This window comes from Arachis hypogaea, chromosome 17 (assembly GCF_003086295.3).
Source record: "Arachis hypogaea cultivar Tifrunner chromosome 17, arahy.Tifrunner.gnm2.J5K5, whole genome shotgun sequence".
NCBI lineage: Eukaryota > Viridiplantae > Streptophyta > Magnoliopsida > Fabales > Fabaceae > Arachis > Arachis hypogaea.
The window spans coordinates 39755390-39771233 of NC_092052.1; the positions used below are offsets into that span (position 1 = coordinate 39755390).

At 34.3% G+C, this 15844-nt stretch overlaps 1 non-coding gene across 1 annotated transcript; it reads right to left on the reverse strand.

Moving 5' to 3' along the window:
• Positions 1 to 15489: 15489 nt before the first annotated feature.
• Positions 15490 to 15597, reverse strand: LOC112767931 (small nucleolar RNA R71). The gene has a single exon (XR_003185370.1). It is a non-coding gene; the product is annotated as a small nucleolar RNA R71 (small nucleolar RNA).
• Between the last annotated feature and the right edge of the window lie 247 nt (positions 15598 to 15844).

The following is a 15844-nucleotide window of genomic DNA, read 5'->3' on the forward strand; positions in this document are numbered from 1 at the left end:
TTCTAAATAATACTCTTAAGAAAATGGTGAATATTAAATATTGAAGAGGAAACATCCACATTTGAATGCAACTAGGTTAAGCACCAAATTTTAATTTCTGAAGTTTGGACACTAATAGAAACTAGAATTTTGTGCGCACATCCTAAAGTTTCCAGAAAATTTGAAAACTATTACGTTTACCTAATGAGAAACAAAACGTAATATATATGTATGTATAATTTTGTTTCTAACAGAGTGATGAAGGAAACCAAAAAAGTGCAAAATGATTCTTGAGAAACAACACATGCTTAGAACGATACCTTGGATGCTTTGATCCAGCCATTTTGACTGTTTTGTCCTTATGTGGCTGGCCCACCACCATGAATATGCATTGCTTGCTGCCCTTTGCAACATTTTTTTCTTTCTGAAGGGTAGCAATCCTTTACACTTTCACTACATTGAGGTAAATAATCATTTGTCAATGGAGATTACTGAAACCGATGAAGTTACACAAACAAAATCAAAAGGGCCTACACACAATTTTTTTTCTTTTTTTCCGAATCACATACCAAAAGATGTGATGATTCTCACTGGAAAAAAATATGGAGAAAAGTGAAATTAAATGTGTATGACGAAAATGTCCTTTAGTGTGATTACACAAGGAGAGGAGGAGGATACTTTGCCACTAGCATACGTGTAATGTGTTACCACCCTTTAAGTGCTCAAATGTTGGAGAGATGCTAATTAAGCCAGATGAGAAATTTAAAAAAGAAATTACAATTTCATAGAGGAAAATATTGCTATGTAATAGAAAAAGACTTTATGTAGAAATTCGGTACTTAAAGTAAATTTTTACTCCCTTTTTAAAGGATACTTCTTTATCAAGGAGGATGGAGGGGCTAGATAAAATTTTAGAGGAAGTAGGAACTTGTTACCAGGTAGCAAAAACAAAAATGGAAAATTATAGCACTTAAATCAGTTTTTCTAACAGGAAGCTAACTCTTGGCCTTCTTTTTTGTGGGAGGGGTAAGTCTTGCTAAAGTTTGTCTCAAACTCCGAATAACTTCTACCAAGTACTAACAAATTTCATAACAAATTCCAAACCAGAAATTGGACAAAAATAACTCAAATGGCTACGGTAAAGTTAATAAATAAATAAATAATAGATCATCATAGACATATATATACATACACACAATAAAGATTGTCAACAAAAACACACACTAAATATTAAAACTGTTAAATAAAATACAGGGCAATTTACGCAAATAAAATAAATGAACAAAACCTTTAGGCAAATATAACATTGACAATTTCTAGACGCAAATGCAACAAACGCAACTGTATGTATGATTACGTTGAGGCTGCGTTACTCATAAATCGTAGCGGTTTATGCTCATATGATGCGAGACTCATAATCCGCTACACCCTCTAGCGGATTATGAAGAGTATGAAAAATCGGGTTGGCTTATGTTTAAAAAAATTACACTCTCTAAAACTGGGTTTGTTTTGCATAGAATAAAGGGCATTTTAAGCCATTTTAAGCCATTTTTTATGCAAAACAATTTAAAAAAAAATGACTTAAAAAATGTTAGGAGTACTATAAAAGTTTGTAATATCTTGATAATTTAGGTAAATACTGGTTATAACTATATATTTTATTAAAAAATTAATAATTGATTAAAAAAATTAATAATTTAAAAATTAAAAAAAATATATATTTTATTTCATGCATTAAAAAAATCTAACAAAATATTTAATTATGAGACTTCTTTAAAATATTAATGAGCTATCAATTCGAATTTTATACTGGAAGCAGTGACTTACCTCTATTGATGAACAATGCTCCTCCTCCAAAAATTCTTTCTTTTTCATTTTACCATTTTCACGCCTTTTAGTAACGTTCCATGTCTTTCTGAGGAGTTAATATCTAGCACGTTTGCTTAGTTGGAAAATTCTAATTTTTTTTGCTGTAAGTCCAAAATGGGCCTATTATTTTATTGCACCAATAAAATTTATCTTTTGAGAAAAAAATAAATTTATTTAAATTATACTATAAAAATTTTTTTATTCTATACAAAATAATTAAAAAATGGCTTAAAAGATGTTAGAAGTACTATAAAAATTTGTAATGTTCTAATGACTTAGGACATTAAAGAAATACTCTACATAGTTAATAATAATTTAAAAATTAAAAAAAAATTTAGTTATAATCAATATTTACCTAAATTACTAAGATGTTACACACTCTTATAGTACTCCTAACATTTTCTAAGTCATTTTTTTTAAATTGTTTTGCATAGAAAATGGCTTAAAATGGTTTAAAATGCCCTTTATTCTATGCAAAACAAACCCGGTTTTAGAGAGTGTAATTTTTTTAAACATAAGCCAACCCGATTTTTTACACTCTTCATAATCTGCTAGAGGGTGTAGCGGATTATGAATCTCGCACCATATGAGCATAAATCGCTATATGGTGTAGCGGTTTATAAGTAACGCAACCTCAACGTAATCCGCGATAGCCTGTAGCGGATTACGTGCAATTGAGTTCCGCTACAAGGTGTAGCGAATTATATACAGTTGCGTTTGTTGTATTTGTGTCTGGAAATTGCCAATGTTGTATTTGCGTAAAGATTTTGTTCATTTATTTTATTTGCGTAAATTGCCCTAAAATACATTTGCAAGAATAATTACATATTAGTTTTATAAGATTTTAAAACCATTCGTTATATTTTCCCATTTTTATCAGAGTTTATAGAAATAATAGAAAATACGAAATGTATAGAAGAAATGCATGGTATTTTTACCAATGTCTCACTGTTTATCAAAATGTCATTATTTTTAAATTATTTATTCAGTTAGTGTTATCAGAATTGGGACGGATTGATTGGTTTAATCAGAAAATAAGTGAATTGATGGTCTAGCCAGTTCGGATAGAAGCGCAGACCGAATCTACAATTGGACCGTCTTGAACCGGCCGGTTTGACACAAACCTGTCCGAAAATCGTCCGGTTTGAAGCACGAAGACACTAACTGAGACAATGCTTTTTACGTTGGAGGCACCAAATGAAAGAGCACATTACACGAGTTAGAGGCAAAAAAATAAACCACTTCTTTTCCCCTCCCTCTTACATTTTGACTTCTCTCTATAACAACTTATCAATTTTTTTCAAAAAATTTCTCTAACCTTTCTCTACAAAAACTAGATTATTTTAACTCTTCATTAATTGAGAGTGATTAGAACTTCTTGAAAAATGAGCACCATTAAAGAAACTCTTGTCAACTCTAGAAATATCCTTATAAATTGCATCCCACTAAAATTGGTAGATATGATTAGTGAAACAATCTGAACCTAGTATACTCTTTGTTGGAAGGTAAAAAATTTTCCTTCTAATTTATACTGTTATACAACAATTAATCGTTTTGATAAATCCATGTTCATTTCACCAATGACTTTCCTTTCCAAATATAAAAGCTCATTTGCTGGATCCACCATTATTCTTGACGTGAATGCATATTGAAAGTATGTTTCAAGTATGTCTGAAGTGCATTTTGCATCGTGAATCTAACACCACTTTCATCTTATATTCTCCAAATTATGTTTAGTCTATACCACCTTTTACATTTATTTTCATTTTTCATAGAAAAAAAGTAGTGTTACAATCTCCTAGTACCAACCATTAATACGAGATTTGGCCTTCAAGTATTCCTCTTTTGTCCCATAAGCTTCTAGCAACGTTTTCTCAATTGATTTAACGGTTTCCAAATCTAAACTCAAAGTTTCTTTGATCAAAATAAGGGAGCGATAACAAATAGGATTAGCCAGATTACTTAGAAATCAAGAAAGCCTTGCATATTCTTGATTTAGTTACTAATATATAACTCTTTCTGTTATAGCGTTGTTATAGCACTTCTATAAATAGCTATTCAACATATATGAATGTGAGAAAAGAATAAAAAATCACAATAAATTCAATACAAAATTTTATTACTCAATTCTCTCCCTCTCTCTCTGTTCTATTCTGCTAAGCTTGAAATGCTTGTGTATTCTTCTTAATTTTTCACGGTTTCGTTCATGGTATTAGAGAGCCAAGGATCTTGATCCATGGCAGCACTCATTCCATTCCAATATTCAAACACCACCTTCATTGCTCCAGTTCTTGACAAATTTAATGTACACTCATACACAATTTGGAGGCAACTAGCTTTATATGTAATTAATGCAAATGATCTAGGAAACCATCTAATCAAGAGAAGATTCCTTAACAGTCCACCACTGATGCATACAAGCTAGTAGGTGCTAAATTCGCTGCATACAAAGCATGGAAATCAAGTATCATTACTTGATGACCTGATTACTTCTCTGGATTCATCATTCAAGAATAGAATGCTTGAATGCCATTTTGTTTATCAAGTCTAAGAAACTATCCATGATTACTTTTTCAAGATTTCAAGAATCAAAGTACAACAATTAAAGTCTCAATTGAAGTCTATCAAAAAGCATGGCTCCACTACTGTCACTGAATAGGTCATATTCTTGAAATTTGTTGATGCTATGGCCACTATAAGTCATATTCTTGCTTTAGATGATCACATATCTGCAATTTGTGATGAGCTTATTGAGGAGTATGCCAGGTATATATCAAAGATTATGGACAAATCTGGAACAATTTGTTTGATTAAAGCTGAATCTCTCCTATTAGGTCACAAGGATATGCTTGAAAGTTCTGGAAAACTAAACTTGGGCCATTAATTAAAGCCAATTGCACTCAAGCATTTTCATATGGCAAAGGAATTTTTGGTGCAAATTTTGGAGGTAGAAGAGGACGTTCAAGAAGATTCATTCATAGAGGTCTCTCCTCAAATCAAAATAATCATCCATAATGCCAAGTGTGTGGAAAGCTTGGTCACATTACTTTATCTTTATTTCAACAATTTGACCATTATTTTCAAGATTCTTCCCTGAGTTCAACCTCTTCTCAATCATCCTCACTTCCTCCACCTTCTTCATTTTATAATCCTTGAGCCTAATGGCAACTCCTTTTGCAATGTTAGAATCTTCATGGTTTCCATATACGGGTGCTAGCTACCATAAGACTTCATATGCCAGTAATCTCCTTTCAACGACTGAATATAACGACCCTGATCAGATTCTATTACGTAACGGTTCAAGTATGGTTATTTCTAATGCTGGTGAATCTTGCATTATGTCTCTTGAAAACAAAAGAAACTTTCTTAAAAAATTATTGCATGTTCCTAAAGTGACTCAAAATCTTGTTAGTGTGCAAAAGTTTGCAGCCGATAACAATTACTTCTTTGAATTCCGTGCTAACTTTGGTTGTGTTAAATGTCAGGAAACTCATCAAATCTTGCTTCAAGAAATCCCTAAAAATGGCATTTATGAATGACTCCACTTTAGTTCCTTGCACTTTTAGTACTCTATGTAATAACTATACTGTGTGGCATAAGAAATTGGGGCATTATGCTCCAAAAACCACTCTCACTGTTATGAAATTGTATAATGTACCTGTTCTTTCTCTTGATTCAATAAAATTGCCATTTTGTGATTCATGATATTTGGCCAAAATGCACTTAATGCCTTTTGCTTATGATTCTTTTAATTTCATTGCTCCTCTTGATATGATATATACTAACATTTGAGGGTCCTTTATCCACTACTTCTTCCCATGGATTTTATTATTACATATGATTCATAGATGCTTATACTCGCTACACTTCTATCTTCTTGCTTCACATAAAACCACAAGCATTACAAGCTTTTGTTCAATTTAAAAATCAAATTGAAATTCACACTTGCTTAAATATTAAAGCTCTTCAAAGTGACCATGGAAGGGAATATCTTTCTCATGCTTTCACTCATTTTTTAGCTACTAATGGTATTACACATAGATTATTTTTGCCCTTATACACACCAACAAAATGGTAGAGCAGAGAGAAAACATAGATACATTTCTAAAATTAGTTTAGCCATGTTATCTAATGCTTTTTTTATTTGCAAAATTGAGATGATGTATTTCTCTATGTTTTTACTTAATCACTAGGCTACCTTCTATGAATACTAAGAATGTATCTCCATATGAACTTACACATCATAATCCATTTGATTATTCTTTTTTGAAATTTTTTTGGTCTCATATTTTCCATGTTTAAAGTCTTATAATCCTATTAAATTTGATTTTAAATCTACTTTATCAGTGTTTTAGGTTATGCACGTAATCATAAAGGTTACAAATGTCTTCAACCAAATGGTAAAATCATAATTACAAGGCATGGATTATTGGATGAGAGTCATTTTCCATATTCAAAGTTCTTTTCATAAAAAACTACATCACATAATACTAAGCAACATTTTTCCCATAAAACTTTATCTGTTCCCATTATTATATTACCACCATCATTTAATGTTGAGTCAGCTTCCTTATCATTACCTTCTACTAATGAGAGTACCTCTACTATGCTTCAAAATTTTATGACTGAAACTAACACGCCACCACCTCTTTTCGTGGCTGACTCCACACAAGAACAACAAACCCCTCTCCTTAGCCTATACCCTCAGAATTAGTATCTGACTTACACAGCAAGTTATATTCTAATAGTATCCTTATTTCTGGTTTAGAAATTCAATATAGTGATTTTCATCCCTCACCAGCTCCCACAAATACTCATCCCATGCAAACTAGCGCAAAATATGTAACGACTCAATTTTTAGCATGTTATGACAAATGCTAATCGCCTGGTGTTACTTACTGGTTAACCTATAGGACTTTATACTTTGTATTTAGTTATGTAATATTGAGTTTGTCGCCCTTTTCGTAAGCAGATTTATGTAACGTTAGGTGTTTGGTTGACCTAGTAAAGCAGATAAATATATAGTAAATATACATAAGTATGGAAATAAACAAAGTATATCACATAATACCACTAAGGATTTATATAAATATGAAGATAGTAGCATCAGTTATACAAACCATAAGTTATCTCAACCCTGGCATAGACTTTTGATGGTAATCAGTGGCTAAGAGAAGGGGGTGGAATTTTAGACTCTTTTTGTTGAGTGTTACTTTCTGTCTTTTAAAATGGCCTTAGGAGATTTTTCTTCTTTTTGTCTCGTAATTAGTCAAGAGACATTTTCTTTTTGTCTCGTAACCAGTCAGGAGATATTTTTCAATTTTGTCTCCTACGCAACAGAAACAGAAATGGAGTAGAAGAGAGAGAAAAACACACCAAGAAGTATCTTGGTTCAGCTGCTAAGTGCAATGCAGCCTACATCCAGTCTCCATCACAACAATGATGAAATTTCACTATAATCATCTTGATTACAAACACCAATTCTCTCTAGGAACTACCCTTCCTATCCGGAACAAGTCCAGAATCTATCCCCAATCCTGAACTTGACTTGGTTACCTACCAAGCTTTCAACTGCTAAGTGCTAATCCAACTTGCAAGGGGATTCCCATAGAATCATGATACACAACACAGATGTACAAAGGACCTCTAAGACATTCATGACTTTTTCTTTAATTTTGTACACTTTGTCTTTTTTCGTTCACTGGCTTTTTCTTACAAACCTCACACTGTTTGTCTTTTTCACCATGAGACTCAGACAGACAAAACTAAAGAAAATACAAAATGAAACACATTGAAGGAGAAGAACTTCTGTTAGCTTGGGTAGCTATGAGAACTCTGTGCTTTCTCTTCTTGTCTCAAGCCTTGACCGTTCACCCTTATTATAGAAAGGGAAGCTTCCAAGGTTGAAATGGTTCAACCGAGCCAACATCTTCTTCTTCAAACACCAAAACCGGTTCAGACAGAGAGAAGAGAGAGGGAAAACCGAAAGCAAATCAACATGCAATTACCTCTCTCTCATCCCTTCTCATCAAGTTTCATCAATCTGAGCCTTCTATCTTGACTTTGTCCCCAAGAGAGATTTCTGACCCTTGATGAACCCTTGATCCTTGACAGCTCTATCTGCTCTACTTTTGCTTCTTCCTCCACGTAGTTACAGTAGCTACCTTCTGTGATAGATGAACAAAAAGTAGAGACGAGCTTCACTTCAGAGATCTTCCTCTCTGACCAAAACCGATTGATACCATTTGAGACATGGAGATCTTGAAGCTTCTTCACCACATCTTGCCTTTTGTGAAAAAGATCTTAGCCACACCATGCCTTGGATATTCTTTTTGCAATGGCCATCATCACCTTGGCCGATTTCTTGTTTATAGCTTCTCTGCTTCTACCTCCGATAGCTTGCATCTTCTTCTTTCCTGACAAATGAAGTGACCAAAAACTAGAGAGAGAAGAGAAAATGAAACACTGAAAGCAATGAATACAACTAATCTTAATTAAATCCCACTTTCATTTTCCTATGCCTAGTGGCGTGTAAAGCATTAAAAGCAATCAAATCAATGTAACTTTCTCTCTCATCTTACCAATGTAATTAAACCAAGTTAATTGAATTTGAATTTCATTCAAAAAGGGAAGTGGGTAACCGAGAAAAGCATGCATCATTGCTTTCTTTCTTCTTCCAATTTTCGGACCAAGCCTTGTTGGTCTTGCAATAAAGGTTAATTGGGCTTGCTCATTAATTCCCAGGCCCAATTAACATAATAATAATTCAGCCATAATGTTTAAAATATTTTTGTACCAAAGGCTGAATGTTTTATCAATATTTTGGGCTTTTTGTTACTTATGCCCATTGAACAAAATTCTGCACACAAAACAGAGATTATTAAGCAAATAATTTTGAAACCAAAATCAAATTAATAATTTCTAATAATAGTTTTTAACAATGTTTGATCATCATATTAATTTGGAGTTTTTCAAACTCATCAATCTCCCCCCTTGATGACAAACATTATTAAAAATTGAATTGAAAAAGGGTAAGGATTAAGAGTACTCCCTTGAAGATTTTGAATCCTCTCCCTTTCCATCTGTTACATAGCTCCCCCTTAATATGTGCCATTTTATTTGAGGAAGCATTACCTGTAACATACTTAAAAACCAAGCTTAATACAGATCCAAAATAAGCTTATAATGTATTCAACATATAGAACATAAAAAATGTTGAATAACTTGATTTTTGAGTAGATGTATAAAGATAATCAAAACCTGATTTATTATCTTCTAAATAATTTTCTGCTCATAAAAATGAACGCAAAGTATGCCTGAGTACTTTTCAGAGTACATTTCAACAAATAACCAAGACTCAACATACTTTATATTAACATGTTCAAAACAAATAATTCCTGTTAAAAATATTTCCTGCCAAACAATTCAATCAAGCAGAAAATCCAGCAATATACAGTACATCCAACATATCAGATTAAACAACATATTGGCAGGCAATCATTAGGCTGGAAATAGATCAGAGAAAAAATTAATCAGCTTAATCAGCCCCTTTTTCTACTTTTCTCCCCCTTTTGTCATCAAGAGGGGAACCAACAAAATAAAATCAGCAAGATGGATATACAAAATATTTGATTAACAAGACAAAAGAGTTCAAAGTAGCCAGGTATAGTCATCCATCAACAAGCAGTTCAAAAAACAGTACTAAAACCAAAAGAGCAGTAAAGTAGAAATTGTTCAAAAGAATGATCAACAGTGAGCCTAACAGTTAGGCATAAGACAGATTCACATCAGAGTCAGAGAGATCATTGTCTTTGGCAGAGTGAGCCATATCATTTTCAAAGCTCTTGAGCAACAGGTTGATCCTTTCATTGTATTTAGTCCATGCCTTTTCATTTTCGTAGGCCTGCTTGCGAGCTTCTTTACAAGAGCGCACCATCAAATTGGACATGTTTGAAAGCTCATTTAGAATGTCTTTGATTGATTCAGCAAGCTTAGATGGCTCAGAAGGACAACTTTCAAGCTCACTATCGAAAGACATGGAGGGCATAGAGCTTTTTCCCTTATTTCCTTTCATGGTTCCAGAAACTCTACCTCCTTTGATGGTAGACACCCTGTTTTCTACAGGCTCATTGATTAAATCAACATGAAAATGTTCAAAGATACATGTGAGAAAAATACCATAAGGCAGATTCGCCTTCTTATCACTGTGCACACAATCCACATGTGCCGCACCATTAAATATGCAAATGAAATAGATGAAGAAGTAAGAATAGTAAAGAGAACTAGGGTATCACAAACAGTTACTCTCTGATAAGAACCGCTCTGTGACATCAGAATGTGGTTGATAATATGGTGAAGCAGTGCTCTCACAGGGCCGAGAGCCTTGTGAGTCAGAACAGTTCCATCGAGAGCAGAGAAATTTTCACAGACCTGAGTTAGGGCAATCTGAAGAGATATCCTAACTTGAGAGTCCCACTTGCCTGACATATATGCCATGGCTCCTTCATCCACATGCCCTAGGGCAGCACTAATAGTCTCTCTGTTCAAAGTCAGATGCACCTTCTTGACATAAGAATGAATTGCTCCATCATGATATATCATGTTCGCATAAAACTCGCGAACTAGATTTGGATAAACCGGCTTTTGAATTTTGAATAATGGAGTCCACTTGAGGTTGTCAAATAGAGTAGAGAAGTCAATTCCTTTTGTACTCAGAGTCTCCAGATTCACTATGTGAGAGGCACACAGATGACGATTAACTAGGACTTGAGAATGGAACTCGTAGGCAGCGCAAGAGTTGAACCCAGCTGGATCGAAGTGAGAATGATTCTTATTGAACTTGTTTTTAAAGTCTAGAGAATCCAGGTTTGGTGGTTCTCTAGTGTTGCGAAGAGTGTAACCCTTTGAATGCTAAGTGCTTCGGCCAGAGGGATGAGGAGTTGATCGCCGTGGTGGTGAAGGAGGTGGAGATGATTGAGAGGCTTCTTCTTCTTCGGCCATAGGCCCCTTCTCCTTTCCAATCTTCTTGCGTGAAGAAGTTCTTTGATGAATGACTTTCTTCCTCATGGCTTCAGTTGAATGTGAAGAGGATGAGGCAGAATGTATATGAATATGGGTGTGTGTGTGGGGAGCAGAGGAGGATGGAGGATTTTTGGAAGAAAGGGTTCGGTTGCTTCTTCTTGTAGCCAACTTCTTTCTCATGATGAAGGTGGAAGAGGTATAGAGTGAGAAGTTGAAGGGATGGCCGAATAGGTTGGAATGTGGAGAGAGGTTGCAACTACATTAAATGCTGAGTGGAGAGAAGTTTATTAGAATAATGAGCATTTAATGGAGCGGTTATCATCAAGAAAGTTTTTAAAATTAAAAAAGTAACTGAAAAGATCTTTTACTTGAATCAAGGGAGAGAGTAAGGGAAAAGATTTTGATTTGACATGAACTCCCCCTATCAATATATGATGTGATAACCTACCAAAAAAAATTATTTAAATAAAAAAGTGATGAAAATTTGAAAACGGGCTAGAGTCATGGAGTGGGTCCAAGAGAGTTTGGTAGGCCTTATGTTCAGAAACACCAGTGTTCAGTCTCCCCCTGTTTCATGGCTTGCTTAATGATGAGCGGATAATTTATACGCTTTTTGGCATTGTTTTTAGTATGTTTTTAGTAGGATCTAGTTACTTTTAGGGACGTTTTCATTAGTTTTTATGTTAAATTCACATTTCTGGACTTTACTATGAGTTTGTGTATTTTTCTGTGATTTCAGGTATTTTCTGACTGAAATTGAGGGACTTGAGCAAAAATCAGATTCAGAGGTTGAAGAAGGACTGCTGATGCTGTTGGATTCTGACCTCCCTGCACTCAAAGTAGATTTTCTGGAGCTACAGAACTCGAAATAGCGCGCTTCCAATTGCGTTGGAAAGTAGACATCCAGGGCTTTCCAGCAATATATAATAGTCTATACTTTGGCCAAGAATAGACGACGTAAACTGGCGTTCAACGCCAGCTCTCTGCCCAATTCTGGCGTCCAGCGCCAGAAAAGGATCCAAAACCAGAGTTGAACGCCCAAACTGGCACAAATACTGGCGTTCAACTCCAAGAAGGACCTCTACACATGCAACACTCAAGCTCAGCCCAAGCACACACCCAGTGGGCCCCGGAAGTGGATTTATGCATCAATTACTTATTTCTGTAAACCCTAGTGACTAGTTTATTATAAATAGGACCTTTTACTATTGTATTAGACATCTTTGGACGCCTGGTTCTTAGATCAGAGGGGCTGGCCATTCAGCCATGCCTGGACCTTTCACTTATGTATTTTCAATGGTAGAGTTTCTACACTCCATAGATTAAGGTGTGGAGCTCTGCTGTTCCTCAAAGATTAATGCAAAGTACTACTGTTTTCTATTCAATTCATCTTATTTCGCTTCTAAGATATTCATCTGCTCTTCAACCTGAATGTGATGAACGTGACAATCATCATCATTCCCTATGAACGCGTTCCTGACAACCACTTTCGTTCTACCTTCGACTGAATGAGTATCTCTTAGATCTCTTAATCGGAATCTTCGTGGTGTAAGCTAGAATGATGGCGGCATTCAAGAGAATCCGGAAAGTCTAAACCTTGTCTGTGGTATTCCGAGTAGGATTCAATGATTGAATGACTGTGACGAGCTTCAAACTCGCGATTGCTGGGCGTAGTGACAGACGCAAAAGGATAGTAAATCCTATTCCAGTATGATCGAGAACCGACAGATGAATAGCCGTGCCGTGACAGGGTGCGTTGACCATGTTCACTGAGAGGATAGGATGTAACCATTGACAAGGGTGATGCCTCCAGACGATTAGCCGTGCCGTGACAGGGCATTTGGATCATTTTCCCGAGAGAAGACCGAAAGTAGCCATTGACAATGGTGATGCATCACATAAAGCCAGCCATGGAAAGGGGTAAGACTGATTGGATGAAGATAGCAGGAAAGCAAAGGTTCAGAGGAACGAAAGCATCTCTATTCGCTTATCTGAAACTCTCACCAATGATTTACATAAGTATTTCTATCCCTATTTTATTAACTATTTTCGAAAACCTCATTACTATTTTATATCCGCCTGACTGAGATTTACAAGGTGACCATAGCTTGCTTCATACCAACAATCTCCGTGGGATTCAACCCTTACTCACGTAAGGTATTACTTGGACGACCCAGTGCACTTGCTGGTTAGTTGTGCGAAGTTGTGAACCATGGTATTGGCATCATGTTTTTGGCGCCATTACCAGGGAAAGAAAGAGCGATGAATTTTACATAATCAAAGTGTAATCACAATTTCTGCGCACCAAGTTTTTGGCGCCGTTGCTGGGGATTGTTCGAGTTTGGACAACTGACGGTTCATCTTGTTGCTCAGATTAGGTAATTTTCTTTTTGTTTTATTTTCAAAAAAATTTTTTCAAAAAAATCTTTCAAAAATTTTCTCATCTGTTTTCGAAAAAATAAGAAAAAAAAATATGTTTTCAAAAATATTTTTCTTCAAAATTTTTAAAAATGAATTCTAGTGTTTCATATAACATGTTTTAGCTTGGCTGGCTATTAAGCCATGTCTAATTCCCAGGATTTTGATTGAGGACTATAAATTCATTGCTTCCTTTTTCCCAAATATTTTCGAAAAAAAAATTTAATTAAAAGAAAATACAAAAAAAATCATAAAATCATAAAAATAAAAAATATTTTCATGTTTCTTGTTTGAGTCTTGAGTCATGTTATAAGTTTGGTGTTAATTGCATGTGCATCTTGTATTTTTTTCGAAAATTTCATGCATTCATGGTGTTCTTCATGATCTTCAAGTTTTTCTTGGTAAGTCTTCTTGTTTGATCTTTGCATTTGCATGTTTTGTGTCTTTTCTTGTTTTTCATATGCATTCTTGAATTTTTAGTGTCTAAGCATTAAAGAATTCTAAGTTTGGTGTCTTGCATGTTTTCTTTGCATTAAAAATTTTTCAAAAATATGTTCTTGATGTTCATCATAATCTTCATAGTGTTCTTGGTGTTCATCTTGACATTCATAGCATTCTTGCATGCATTCATTGTTTTGATCTAAAAATCTCATGCATTGCATCATTTTCATGTTTTTCTCTCTCATCATTAAAAATTCAAAAATAAAAAAAATATCTTCCCCTTTTTCTCTCATCAAATTCGAAAATTGAGTTGACTTTTTCAAAAATTTTTAAAAATCAAGTTGTTTCTTATGAGTCAAATCAAATTTTCAATTTGAAAATCTTATCTTTTTCAAAAAAAATCAAATCTTTTTTTCAATTTTTTTTAGTTATTTTCGAAAATTCCAAAAATATTTTTCAAAAATATTTTTCTTATTTTTATATCAAATTTTCGAAAATAACATAATCAATTAATGTTTTGATTCAAAAATTTCAAGTTTGTTACTTGCTTGTTAAGAAAGATTCAAACTTTAAGTTATAGAATCATATCTTGTGATTTCTTATGAATCAAGTCATTAATTGTGATTTTAAAAATCAAATCTTTTTCAAAAATTAATTTCTATCATATCTTTTCAAAAATATCTTCTTATCTTATGTTTTTCAAAAAAAATTGATTTCAAAATATCTTTTCTAACCTCCTAACTTTCTATCTTTTTCAAAATTTGTTTCAACTAACTAACTAACTCTTTGTTTGTTTTTCATCTTTTTCAAAACCACCTAACTAACTCTCTCTCTCTAATTTTCGAAAATATCTCCCTCTTTTTCAAAATTTCTTTTTAATTAAACTAATTATTTTATTTTTTATTTGAATTTTCGAAAAACTACTAACCCTTTTCAAAATTAACTTTCGAAAATTACTAACCTTTTCCAAAAACTATTTTCAAAAATCACTAACTCTTTTTCAAAAATAATTTTCGAAAATTCTCCTTCTCTCTCATCTTATTCTATTCATTTATTCATCTACTAACATTTCTCTTCATCCCACATCTCTGTTATCCTTACCCTTGTGTTTGGATTCTTCATTCTTCTTCACCCCTATTCCTTTTCTTTTTCTACTAACAATAAGGAACCTCTTTACTGTGACATAGAGGATTCCTCTTCTTTTCTTTTTCTCTTCTTTTTCTTATGAGCAGGGACAGAGAAAAAGGCATTCTTGTTGAAGCTGATCCAGAACCTGAAAGGACTCTGAAGAGGAAACTAAGAGAAGCTAAATTACAACAATCCAGAGACAACCTTATTGAAAATTTCGAACAAGTAAAGGAGATGGCAGCCGAACCCAACAACAATAATGCAAGGAGAATGCTTGGTGACTTTACTGCACCTAATTCCAATTTACATGGAAGAAGCATCTCCATTCCCACCATTGGAGCAAATAATTTTGTGCTGAAACCTCAGCTAGTTTCTCTGATGCAGCAGAACTGCAAGTTTCATGGACTTCCATCTGAAGATCCTTTTCAGTTCTTAACTGAATTCTTGCAGATCTGTGATACTGTTAAGACTAATGGAGTAAATCCTGAAGTCTACAGGCTCATGCTTTTCCCTTTTGCTGTAAGAGACAGAGCTAGAGTGTGGTTGGACTCTCAACCCAAAGACAGCCTGAACTCTTGGGATAAGCTGGTCACGGCTTTCTTAGCCAAGTTCTTTCCTCCTCAAAAGCTGAGCAAGCTTAGAGTGGATGTTCAAACCTTCAGACAGAAAGAAGGTGAATCCCTCTATGAAGCTTGGGAAAGATACAAACAGTTGACCAAAAAGTGTCCTTCTGACATGCTTTCAGAATGGACCATCCTGGATATATTCTATGATGGTTTATCTGAGCTATCAAAGATGTCATTGGATACTTCTGCAGGTGGATCCATTCACCTAAAGAAAACGCCTGCAGAAGCTCAAGAACTCATTGACATGGTTGCTAATAACCAGTTCATGTACACTTCTGAGAGGAATCCTGTGAGTAATGGGACGCCTATGAAGAAGGGAGTTCTTGAAGTTGATACTCTGAATGCCATATTGGCTCAGAACA